Raw genomic sequence first — 13,654 nt, 5'->3', positions numbered from 1 at the left:
AAAAAACTGGTTCAATGCGTTCCAATGGGCGAAATACCTCATTGTCCAGCGAAGATCCTCCATAGGGGAAGCCATTGTCGGTCGCTGTCTTCTGGAAATAGGCCATTTTGAAACGTGGCAATCAGCTGTTTTTGATCGTCAGAATGCGAAGAATCGGTTCCTGAACCATTCAATCATCGTTTTGTGTGAAGTGATTTCATCATGAAGCAGGGTAATAGTCAAGCAGGGCACCACTGTATAAGTTAAATCAAGCTGGGAGACAATATACTGCCTTGTCGTACTCCTTTCCCAATTTTGAACCAATCAGTTGTTCCATATCCAGTTCTACTATTGCTTCCTGTCCCACGTATAGATTTCTCAGGAGATAGATAAGGTGGTCAAGCACTCCCATTTCTTTAAGAACTTGCCATATTTTGCTGTGGTCCACACAGTCAAAGGCTTTTGCATAGTTAATGAAGCAGAAGTAGATGTTTTTCTGGAACTCTCTGGCTTTCTCCATAATCCAGAGCATGTTAGCAGCTTGATCTCTAGTTCCTCTGCCCCTTTGAAATCCAGCTTGTACTTCTGAGAGTTCCCGGTCCACATACTGCTGAAGCCTACTTTGTAGGATTTTGAGCATAACCTTGCTAGCATGTGAAATGAGTGAGTCTGCCAGATCGTCGTAGAATTTGTCTTTGACTTTTGTTGTGGACAACAGTGTTGGTGCTTAGGCACTAATGAGGGCGACTGTTCCCGGCGATGAGTGGAGTTGCAAAGTAGGTGGAACAATGGATCTCAGCAGAGTATTTCTGACTGCAAAGCCACCACCATTTTCCCTGGTCTCCTTCAATGGTTTTCCCTGCCAGAAAAATGAGAAGTTTTTTTCTTTGACTGTTCCCATGTCTGACAATCTCGTCTCTTGCAGAGCAACAATGTCCATCTTCAGTCTACTCAGTTCCATGTCACTGACAGCTGTCTTGTGCACGCCATCTATTTCCTGCAGGTTTTCAGAAAAGCTAGGGGTCATTGTCCGTACATTCCAGGCACCTACTTTAGGGCAGAGGGTTTCTTATGAAGAACTGAATAGGGCTGTTAATATTAATGATAATTGAGGCTCTTGAGTAAATTGTAGATGGATTAACTACTATGAAACAGGAGTTGATTCAATTCTTCCTTTTCATGCAATCCTGTACCCACTCATTCAGGAATGTATCCTGCTGAACCCATTGTATCTTACCTCTGAATAGACATATATAGAAATGTACTGTAGAAATTTTTTGTCACTTGGTGGCCAAACCAGTGGATTGAAATAATAATAATTATAATATCCCATCAAGTCAATTCTGACTTATGGTGACTTTTTTCAGGGTTTTCCAGGTAGAGAATACTTGGTTTATGATCCTCTTCTTCTGGGGGATGGATAGCTTGCCCAAGGCCACATAGGATAGCTGTAGTGGAGAATCAAACTCCCAGTCTCTGGCTCTGCAGCCAGATACCTAAATCACTGAACTACTCAGCCAGCTAGGGACTCTGTTTGAGTGGTTCATTTTAGCTTGGAGCCTCCTATTTGCAATTCTGTATGATTTACTCTAGGTAAACGTGTAAAGGGTCAGGCTTGAAATCATCCTCCTAGTAGCCAAGGGTTTTGGTATTGTCTGAATGCTCTGAATTACAGTTCCCTTCATGCCTGACCATTGGCTATCCTAAAAAGGACTGTTGACTTAAAGTCCAAAACGTCAGGAGTATAGCACACTGGAGGAAGCCACTGTTACGAATGTCTACAAAGTGAAAGAGAAGAAAAGTATTAAAGTTTCTCTCTGTAGCAGAATGGGTGCTGCATAAGTCGATCCCACAATAAAGTAAGAGAAGCCATTAAAAACAAACAACTGATCTTTCTTAAGAAAGTTATAACTTGATAGAAAATCCAAGATCCTAATTTTAACTAGATAGACCTATACTCTAGAGGCCACATGAGAGAGAAGCAACAGCTTGTCAACTCGTTAGAGAAACAGGAAAAGAAAAAGCGATACTGATATGTAGATCCTAAGAATATCAGTTTAACAGTAAGTACCGGGGAGATAGCAATCAGAGAGTCAAAGGGGATAGGCAAATCTCCTTGACATCTACTCCCAAACTTCATTTCTTGTAATCTGGGCTGGATAGGTCCTAAGAGATGATACTTGGAGGATGCCAGGCCATTTTACTGTGCACTCTGATCCTGGAGAAAGCATCACTGAGTCCAGCAGGACTTATATCTTAGTACACATGTAAGGATCATTTCTTGAGCTTTATAAAGTGACAAAACTTTGATTGTACTAAAACTTCCATAATCTCCTATTCAAAACTATTCCTGTGCACAAAAGACTATAAGGTCACCTGGGTCAAGAATTTTGCCTGGACTCCTTAATACTGCCAAAGCTATATAAATATTTCAACATGTAAGGAACTTTAGGAGCTATGAATTATTTCACTTTGCCCCTATGGTGGCATTTTGTTACAACAAGCAGATGCCGAGCTCTAGGGCAAACCTCTTAATATTGCTGCCACTTCAAAAATCCAGTATTTTCTTACTAAAAAGAAAGTGCTGTCTTCTCAGTTCACTTCATTCACAACTGTACTATTTTATTGCTAATTATTATTTGTTATTATATGCACTTAATGATGATTTGCAATTACAGTTATTGTATTTTTGTGTACAATTCAGACTGCAGTCCTGAGCACGCTCAGCAAGAACAAAACCCTGCAGAATATATGGAACAAAGTGTTATGCTAAACACATGAGTCAATATACAATCCCAAATTCATTAGATATACGCAGAATAGTACTGTAAGTCAGCAATCCTATAATACTATACGGAACCAGGTGGCCAACCTGATCATATCTTTCACCCATCCCTTTAAAACAATTAAGAAATCTGATGCTTGGGTCAGAGTCAGAGCTTCCTTGAACTGGGCTACAGACATGGATCTCTGGCCCCCCCGCACGCAAGCATGGTAGGCATGTTACGCTTGTGGGTGGGCTTCGAGCTTGTGCACAAATGTGACACGTCCCTCCACAAGAGCAACATGCCCATCTACGAGCATAACATGCCCACCCGTGAGTGTGGCACACTTACCTGAGTGTGACATGCCCCTCCACAAGTGTGACAAGCCCACCCGCGAGCATGACACACCCACCTATGAGCATGACATGCCCCTCCACAAGCGCAACATGCCCACCCGTGAGTGTAACATGCCCACCCATGAGCGCAGGGGTGCCCCACCCACCGCGCATGGAGGCCGCACCCCCCAAATGGTCCACAGTCTGAAAAAGGTTGGGGACCGCTGATTTAGACCATGTTTCCCCTCTGCAATGGCATGGGGAGGATTTCCTCTGCATTTTTATATTACTGTGAGCTGTCTCTGTTTTTATGCAGATTATTTTTATTTTGAATGGGCAGTTAGGTCCCATTAACTTTACAAAAGATCTGCTTGTCATGAAATGAAAACAGCTGAAGTAGGTGTGTCAGTTTGGATGAACAGAGCTGCCCGAACAGTTGGACTATGTGTGGGTGGGGGTCTAGGGTGGCTATGGTGACTGTCACAATGAGCATTCACACTTCAAAATTGACTACTCAATTGGTGGTATGAGTAGAAATAGTAATTTAATCCAGGATCAACATTTACAGAAGGAAATTTTCCTCCTGCCCTAACATCACTGCAAGCATGCTGCTGAAAGTGAATTTTAAAAGCTTTTAAAGCTGTCTAAAGAGTTTCAAACTGCCTTATAGAATCACCAAGAACGAGTTTTCTGACCAGGATGAGTTAGGAACCTTGGCTCATTTCCAATAATGACATAATTGTCTAGACTGTATGTATATACTTCGGTGCATTAGAATAGAAGTATATATTATCTATGGATTTTCCTCATCATCAAACTCTGGAACCAGGAGGCTGAGGAGGCTTCAGAATGGTAAGGTGCTGCTTTTTAAAAAAGTTTTTATTTTGTTGGGGGGGATTGAGGGTTGGTGTTGTTTTGTTTTTGGTGATTTTTTTTTTTTTTTTTTTTTTTGCAGTCCCAGCCTGGGACTTGCTCTGTTTATTTTTATTTTTATTTTGTTTTTGTTTTTGTTTTTGTTTTTTGAAATGCTGGAATGGATTAATCCCGTTCCCATGCATTTCAATAGGAAATGCTGATTTGACTTATGAACGTTTTGACTTATGAACATCTTCTGGAACAGATTAAGTTAGTAAATCAAGGCACCGCTGTATGTCGATTAATTATTTTGTGTAGAAGTCATTCTGTTTGTCCTATGTAGAGCATTTTTGGCAAAGCAAAGGAGAAAAGCAAAGTGTGCTGCTTATATACTGCCCCATAGCACTTAAAGCACTCTCTGGGTGGTTTACAAGTTAATGATGCAGGCTCGACATTATGCTCCCCTTCCCCAGTAAGCTGGGTATTCATTTTACCAACCTCAGAAGGATAGAAGGCTGAGTCAGCTTTGAGCCGCCTATCTGGGATTGAACCCCCTGTCATGAGCACAGTTTTGGCTGCAGTACAGCAGTTTAACCACTGTGCCACAAGGCTCACAAAGGATGGAATAATATACTTTTGCATTTCTACGCAGGGCAAGAAAGTAACTGAAATGTGTATTTACAAGGAAAGTTGCCTTTTCAGGCAATGTTCCAAACACTGAATGGGATATAAAGGAATCGCCCTGCCCTAAGGTGAAGAGCAGCTTCTTGCTGTACTTTGTAGTTGTGCTGAAATAGCACAAATACTTCTGATTTAGTCCATTTTTGCACACCGGTCGAAAGAAGGGCACATGCTTACAAAATATGTTGCGAAATTATTGTCAAAATGAGAAGGAGTGGATTTATCAGTGAACACATGTGAAAATGATGCAGATTGGTCGTAATAGATTATTTGTCTACAAGAAGATGGGTGAGAATGTTTTTTTAAAGAGCTTTCCACAAGGATTATATGTAATATATTGCAAATAATACATTGCCTACAGGTACTTACCAACAATTTGCAAACCTCTTCATAAACAGGATGGGAGGGGAAGGCTTGAGAGTGTTTTTTCAAATGAATGTAGGAGAAAATGAAACTCAAAGATTATATCATCCCTTCTATCCACCAGCTGTAGAGCCCCTTCTTTTGTTGCATATGCTGCGCAAGGCTACACCATGTCAGTTTCCAAAGCAAACCTTTTAGTAAGATCCCATGTTTACCTTGAATCTTGTGGCTCAGTCTCCACAGAAATATGTTGCTAGAAATTTAAAAGGTAACTAAATGCTTGTGTTAAGAAAATGAACATTACGAGCTGAGCTTTGCAAAACCAGGGCCGTTATCACAGACAGTTATAACAATAGAAAGCTCTCACTATCTGACTTGCGAGAGCAAATACAAAATGTATCAAAAAGCAGGTAATGAGACACCTACAGTCTATCATTTGTTCCATTTTGCTTGCATAATTGTAGCTTGTTTCTAAAGCTGCCCCTGCATGCGATATAGCTAATGAAAGTGATTTAGATATCTATGCTCCACCGTAATGCTTTTTGCCTTTTTAAAAAAAGCTTTCTGACTGTCTTTAAATGGATTCTAAATAATACACTGTTATCTTGGGCTGATTGGATGTACCCTATTAGAACCGAACTATTATATTTCACACACTATTTTATAAGCACTAAAAAGCTGTTTGAAACCCGATTTCTTATTAGAGAACCATAATGGATAGCCATACAACTAAATGCTGTGAGGATTTCACATCCAGTATGTATAAATTAGTAACAAAGCTTTTAGTACAGTGGACATTTGGCTGGTCAGTAACTATAATGGAGGGATGGGATTATATTACCGAAACATTGATGGATGGCATCTGCATTTGCTTCTCATAAACTAGGTGATTCCTTAGACCAATGGTTCCTACAACCTTGTGATCTCAAGTGTTCTTCGATTGCAGCTCCCAGAAATCCTGGCCAGCACATGATTTCTGGGACTTTTAATCCAAGAGCATCCGGGACAAAAGGTTGGGAACCACAGTCTTAGACAAAAATCTGATGCCTGGACAGCGAATCTTTTTACAAATATTAAACCAAGAATTGATAATCACCATCCAGGTTTTTATTTGGATGGATTCCATAATCCCTTGCTATTGTTTGTATGGTCACACGCACAGCACCACATAGAGGAACAAAAGAAGACGCTGGTGTGCATAAAACTGCATTTTGTACAATGCAATATTAAAAAATGATTTTAAAAGAATTTAAACAGAATTACAATGCATCTCACTCGGTTGGAGGAGACAGTGACCGGGTGACCTATGTGCCTGCTGAGTCTTCAGCCAAAATCCTGACTGTGGATGGGCGACTTCAAGGTCCCTGAATCCCTTCCTTAGTGGTTCTTGCTTTAAAATGAGTTTAAATAAAACAGCCATTCAAATTAAGAACTCCTTCAAAGAGAGGATTGCTGCAGTATGGCTACAATATATGGACAGTGCAGATGGGAGATGAAAGTCAAAGCATCTGAAATGTCAAAGGCATCTCACCTCCATCATACGGCATTGTATGGCATATTATCTGTATGTAAATATGAGAACACTGAGAAGTCCTTATGTACTTGTTTTTGTTCTCCAAATTACAGATGGTAACGTGTCATTATATATGACAATATATATTGTGGAACTGTAATCAGGCAACTTCAGAAAGTCACTACACTTGCTTAGGCACTTATCCCAATGGTGTGTCTGTTCATATTTTGCAGAATAACTATGTGCAAAGACATTTCAGTGCACCCTTGTGTATATGGGCAGGGCATTATAAACAAGGGGTGGGGGTAACCACTGAGTGCTTCTCTCTCTCAAATTCTTTATCGCCAGACCTTTCCTTATGTTGGAGGCTAGGAGTGAAAATCTGGACCTCTTCTTGACTAAAACTGGATAGGTGTGCCAGGAACCCAACGGAATTGCTCCCGGCTCACAGGCTGCCAGCTTGACAAATCTGTACTAATTTGAATGCATAATCTGTGAAGCTGTTGAAATGAGAGATGTACAAGAGTGCATATGCGCAGAAGAATATTAGAAGCTGAATGTAGACAAGCTTCCTAGTGGATGGTGAGGCCTTAATTAAAGAGTAACAACAATAACAACAAATCTGCTATGGTTTGCGTTGTAACACCAGGTTTGGGTTGGAGTGTGGTGGGGAAGAAGCAGAAAGATTCCATTTACATGATGGATAGTTTCATAAATGCACATGGCACAAATGAGCAAAATGCCATAAAGTTGAAATGTCTTCTGCAGAGTGGAACCAGGCAAATGTCACCTCTGCATTACAGTATGTAGTAGTTAAGAACCAGGACCACAAGGTGAACTGTAACAAGTTAGCTATAAAGCACTCCACATAGCTGAAGCAAGGCGTTTGGCATGCACTAAATTTAAAAAAGTGTTAGTTGGCCAAAACTCATTAAAACGTGATAAAATCAGTTCGCTGTATTTGTTTAGACTCTGCAGGCAGCTCAAGATCAGTTAAAAAAAAGAAGCTGGAATCACTTGCATGGGTACAATCTGGCTTCAAACAGTAGGTTGGAAAAATTAGGCTTTGAACTGCAACTTCCAGGATTCCCCTGCCAGCCTGGCTAGTGCAGAAAGAACGCTTCCCAAGCTGAACTTCAAACTGGCTCAGACTAGACATTGATGCTTCCTTTCTGAAGAAAGTCTCAGTCTGGAACTAAAAGCAGCCCTTTGAAAATGATCAGCATTAAACTTGGATTAAGGACATATTTCACACAGTTTGAGTTCCCATGTGAGAAAGTAGCAATTAAGGAAAATGATGCTATTACCTTTTTCTATTAATTAAGCGTTCATAATGACTTTGATAGTATATCCTCAGCCATGTATGGAAGAGAAATTACACTATTTAAGCTTCTATATTTGGGACTCTTTTATCCTGATAAGCTAAAAGGAAAGATTGCCGTTACCAACTACACAGCCTACAAATGTCCCAAAGGGAAGAATTTTTGGCTTATTTGGGTCAAGTGTCAAAGAAAGGATCTTTTCATCAGAATGATGAAGTGGGTTAATTCAAAAACAGAACTTGGAAAGATTCTTCACAACTAGCCAGCAATCAAAAAACAAAAACAACCCTTCCCCCAATTATTCCAGATTCAGAAGTCATGTTATTCTCCAGTATTGCAAATATAGGGTCATCTGCATTTTGGCACAGTGATAAACTCTGTACTAGTAGATCTTAAAACACATGCACTCATCATGATGGTCTCCATGGTCTCACCCACAAGGAGAATCCAACAATCCAGGCAGTGATGGTGATCTAAATCAACTAATGGGTTCTGGGAGTTTTCGTTTCCACCAGAAACAGGGCTTTTGTAAAATAAGAAGGTCTCAAATCTCCTTTTGAGAGCATACCACCCAAAATATCTGACATAAGGAGAGGCATTACTCACAACTAAGAATGTGAACAAGGAAAGCTTTTGGGTTGTATTTGGTTTGGCTTCTTTCAGGCAGGAGTTTTTGTATGTTTTGTTGACGGTCCTTTCATTTAATATGAAAGGGACTGCTCTTATGGGTTCTTTCATTTCATTTTCTCTTGTTTGTGTTCTCTCTGAGTTTAGAAAAAGAGAAAAAAAGGCAGAGACCACTTCATTCCTACCTCCGTTTCTCTTGGCACCTGAAAGTTTTCACCATGCAGATCCCCAGTGACTACGTAAGTTCCCCAGATTAGAACTCAAAGGAAGTTTCTGCCCTCTGCATCCCCTCTGTTCTCTGCTCCTCTGTTCTCTGCCCTGGCATTTCACCTGCTGAAGACATCTGGAGTTGGTTTTTGTTGGTAGATGAAGCTTACAAGTCCTTCTAGCTTGGTACTCTGCCTCCAGATTTGTTCAGCACCGAATCTTCCTCCACCCCCAGAAGTTCAAAGGACATGGATGAGGTAGGCAGCCTTCTGGGTTGTTTTCTTGCAAACTCATCCTGTTCCCTTTCCTGCTTTTCAAGGTGACTTCTTTATATGTTTCAGTAGCCTATGTCCTTTTCTCCTGAGAAAGATGCACAAAGAGACTGGCAGCCCCCTTACTTGTCATGAAGCCACTGCTGTGTGGATTGCCTGGTCTACTGGCAAGAAGACAGCCAGTAAGTCTGCCTGCTTGCCAGTCAGCCTGGAGCTTTTGTTAGAATGAACAGTGCCTGCTGCAGCCACAATAGCAAATAATGAAAGGAGCTGAGCCTGGCCTAGCAGCTGCATGCTATTGGTCCCATTGCTACCACCTCCTCTTTTCCTGCTCTATGAAAAGCTTCTAGAGATGAACTAATTCTGCCATGTGGGGCATTCCATTTATCAACCTAGATCCCATGGAAAAGAAAATTTCAATTTCTCTCCCTCAACAAGACAATGCCATGGTGCAACACACTGGCCCACTCCCCTGCATTAACACCACAGCAGTGGCAAGGATGGATTGGGCCAAAAGGCAACCACTTTCAGAGACATTTATTGAATAGTAGCCACACTGTTCTGCCTCATATTTTGCCAGGGAGCACAAATTGCACACTTGTGCAGATAAAGCAAAGAAAGAGCATCATTGGTTTCCAACCAATCCTTTACAATCTCAAAGTTCCTGTTCACCTTCTGAATATTTTGATTGACAGTTCATAGCAGCCCTTTCAGTGCTACTGCCCAAAGAATTTCCTAGGTAATTTGAAAGACAACACTGGGAGCCCTTGCTTCCTGACATGCCTTCTGTGCAATCTTTTGCAGTGATGGATTACATGAAAATTAGTAATGACCTGGCTTGATAAATTAATTTGTTTGGCTGGAGGAGCACCATTTCTCTAAAATGTTCTTCAGTGGCTCAAAGGTTAAATGAGAGTCTTAGCTGCACAGTCAATGGTAGGCTGACCATGACATCGAAATCAGTTGCTCAGTAGGTGAAACCAAGTACGTTTCTTAACATTCAACTCTTAAAACCTTGAGTGACTATTCAACATTTATTTGTGAATCTCCTTTCTATCAACCAGGTCACTTAATAACTCCTTCCTTCCTTCCTTCCTTCCTTCCTTCCTTCCTTCCTTCCTTCCTTCCTTCCTTCCTTCCTTCCTTCCTTCCTTCCTTCCTTCCTTCCTTCCTTCCTTCCTTCCTTCCTTCCTTCCTTCCTTCCTTCCTTCCTTCCTTCCTTCCTTCCTTCCTTCCTTCCTTCCTTCCTTCCTTCCTTCCTTCCTTCCTTCCTTCCTTCCTTCCTTCCTTCCTTCCTTCCTTCCTTCCTTCCTTCCTTCCTTCCTTCCTTCCTTCCTTCCTTCCTTCCTTCCTTCCTTCCTTCCTTCCTTCCTTCCTTCCTTCCTTCCTTCCTTCCTTCCTTCCTTCCTTCCTTCCTTCCTTCCTTCCTTCCTTCCTTCCTTCCTTCCTTCCTTCCTTCCTTCCTTCCTTCCTTCCTTCCTTCCTTCCTTCCTTCCTTCCTTCCTTCCTTCCTTCCTTCCTTCCTTCCTTCCTTCCTTCCTTCCTTCCTTCCTTCCTTCCTTCCTTCCTTCCTTCCTTCCTTCCTTCCTTCCTTCCTTCCTTCCTTCCTTCCTTCCTATTGTGGCACAATTCTGGTCTAAAGTGTGTGGCATGTAGTGCTTCAATTTTAAGTGAGAATAAGCATTGTCTGGTTTCAGAAGACCTGTAAATACAAATACAGAAGAGTGGATTAGGTGTGCGACTCTTGTTGGATATAAGAAGTAGTTCTTACCAAAAGACTCCTGATGGGTCAGCTACAGTTTGGAAAAAATACTTTTTTTTCTATGATGACAATCCTGCCTGAGAGATTTTGAAACTTGTAGTCTAAAATGTAAGAGTTCCAAGATCTGGGGCCAAAGCAGCCAATTGACATACATGTGTTGGTCCAGAAAATTTTATTGCCACCCATAGCTCTGAGTCAGACATCCTGAAAACAAGGGACAGAATTTGTTTCTTGTCTCTCTGAAAATTGGCCGGAATTGGCATTTATAAATTGCCACGTGAAATTTGTGTCCTACAGGCCGGTGTACAGATACTTTTAAATACCTAGCAACATTCCTTATAGGAGTTCAAATTATTCATTCAGAGCAAGACCACTGCTTTTTATGAAAGAAAGTGAAAGATGAATACTTGCAAGTTCAAGATGATAACAAAGATTAATTTCCATCCTATATTTTACGGTGTAGTACTTCAAAGATTTTCCACTAAACTTGAAATATGTTTTCTTGACCTTCTCTAAATCTTCTAACATGTCCAGTCTTCAAAAATCATATCTTTATGCCTTTGTCATTTAATATCTAAATGTGCCTGCATAAATGGTACCCCCAAACTTTTCAAATCAGAAGTTGGAAAAAATTCATTAAAACTAGTGTGTTTCTCTAGTGCAGTGTTCACAAAAGTGAATGAACAATTGGTTATTTTAATCAATTTTAAGTGACAATCAACACTGTTTTAACCTTTATCATTGCATTAAATCACTACAAACATTTCCAACCATTCTGATCAATATGAACCATGGGTTAATTCATCTTAACATATTATGTTAATATGTTCCAGGATTTGAAGATTTTGGAAATTAATTAATTCATTCAACCAATGAATTGGTAGTAGTACAAAGATTACCCTACCCAATGAATTAGATTTCTTAACATTTAAAGATCAGTGGATTAACTGAACTTATTTAACATTAATGCTACGGCTGACTCTGTTTCAAATACAGGTTTTGCTCATGAAAGAATTGATGCCTGAATGGAAAGCTCTTAATCTCATTGAATTTGCATCATTCCTTCCTTCCTTCCTTCCTTCCTTCCTTCCTTCCTTTCCTGCTATTCAGACATACATAGTGGAATCTTTTTAAACAAGAACTGAACACATACTAGAGAAAGTCAAGTTTGAACTTATTTTATATTTTGGAGACATCTTTCACATGGTATATGTTGTTGGCTCTTCTTGTTTGGTCATACTCTGGATTGCATGGATTTATGGACATAAGAAAGCAGTTGTTCTGAAAGTGTGAAGGAAGGTGGGCGATTCATAAATTCAGCTAATTAACAACACAGTGCCCGTCCAGTAGTGAACCCCACTGGGTTCAACTGACTCATTTCCAGGTGCATATGTATATGATTGCAACCTAAATATTTGCAATTCTGTCTGCAACAATACGGATTTTCTTTCTTTGTTATTTTTTTAAAAGCCTCTGTTTAGAAATATGTTCTTGCTTTTGAAAGAAATTACTGTCCTGTTTTAAGCCCAGCAATTTCATAAGGTAGGCAAAGAGTATCTAAAAATACAAAGCATGAATGACAAAGAACAGAAGCAGTAATTTCCTCAGAATGCTCACTGTTGGAAGAGAGTGCAGGCAGAAGGAAAAAAGCCCCACAGTCAATGACTTTAAGACTGGGATCGCTTGTCCTATAACCACTCCTTGCATTTGTCTAATGTTCACCAGTCTGCTGGATAGAGACAAAAGTCATCATTACAAGCAATGGAGCCAATAGTTTTAATGTATCACAACTGCAGTATAAGGCTGAAGGCATAATTGCTACTTTTCATTTTCTTTGTATGGTGAATAGTACTTAGCCTTTGACCCATGCCTGTTTTTGAGCATCAAATCAACCACCTGCCTTTACTGTGCCTCATTAATACAAACTATGTGCCTCCTATGCTGTGGAAACAGCTTCTTCTGTTCTACAAACTCTCTTGAACTTGTGTGCCAAGGCTGTTCAGCCAGGAGAGGAGGTAATAGCACATTCCTGTGGCTTCCAAATGAAAACAAAGTCTATTCAATAATTGTTTGGAGCCAGAGTTGCCCCTCCAGGAATGGAAAGACTCCTTTTCTTGGTGGCAGCAACTGGAAACCAGTGGAGTTTGCCTACTGGAGAAAGTACCACCACACACTGCTCAGAGTTTGGGGTCCTCCAACTTTCCAGATCAGATTAGGGAGGGTGGCATATGGGACTACAGGAGAGAGTTCAGCAAATATTATTCCTCTTCTTATCTATGAAATTATCTCATTGGCAGAATTTTATTCTGGACAAGTCCATATTCCATGCAGAAAGGGCAAATGTATACAAAAATCCTCCAATATTTCCATAAAAGGAACAAGACTCTATTTACAATTGCTTTGGGACCCTGTTCTAATTTATGAGGACAATTTGGAAAGCATGTTCTCAAATCATTATGTGCCTGAATGAAGACAAATAGCCACGTAACAAGTAACCATGGCAAAATTGAAAGAAAACTTTGATGTTTGGAGGAAATTGGACCCAAAGTGGAATTCTGCTTTGCTCTAGGACTGAAGCCGAGTGAGGCATGTTTTTCTTGAACTGCTTTTCCAACACAGCTTGGAAATTTTACTTTTTTGCACTACCTCTCAGAATCACCTAGCCAATAGACCCCTAAGAGTAGCAGTCTGAACAAGTAACTTTTCCAAGCTCTCTTCTATAGTGGCAAAACACGCATACAGTGGTGCCTTGCTTAACGATTGCCCCACTCTACGACGAAATCGCTTGACGATTAGGTTTTTGCGATTGCTTTTGCGATTGCAAAATGATGTTATAAATGGTTTCTTTTTCATTTAACAATGATCGGTTCCCTGCTTTGGGAACGGATTTTCGCTTTACGATGATCAAAAACAGCTGATCGGGTTTCAAAATGGCCGCCGGCTGCTTAAAATGGCTCCCCGCTGTGTTTTTGG

Source organism: Pogona vitticeps, chromosome 4 (assembly GCF_051106095.1).
Source record: "Pogona vitticeps strain Pit_001003342236 chromosome 4, PviZW2.1, whole genome shotgun sequence".
Taxonomy (NCBI): domain Eukaryota; kingdom Metazoa; phylum Chordata; class Lepidosauria; order Squamata; family Agamidae; genus Pogona; species Pogona vitticeps.
Note: the sequence above shows the minus strand (reverse complement) of the source record.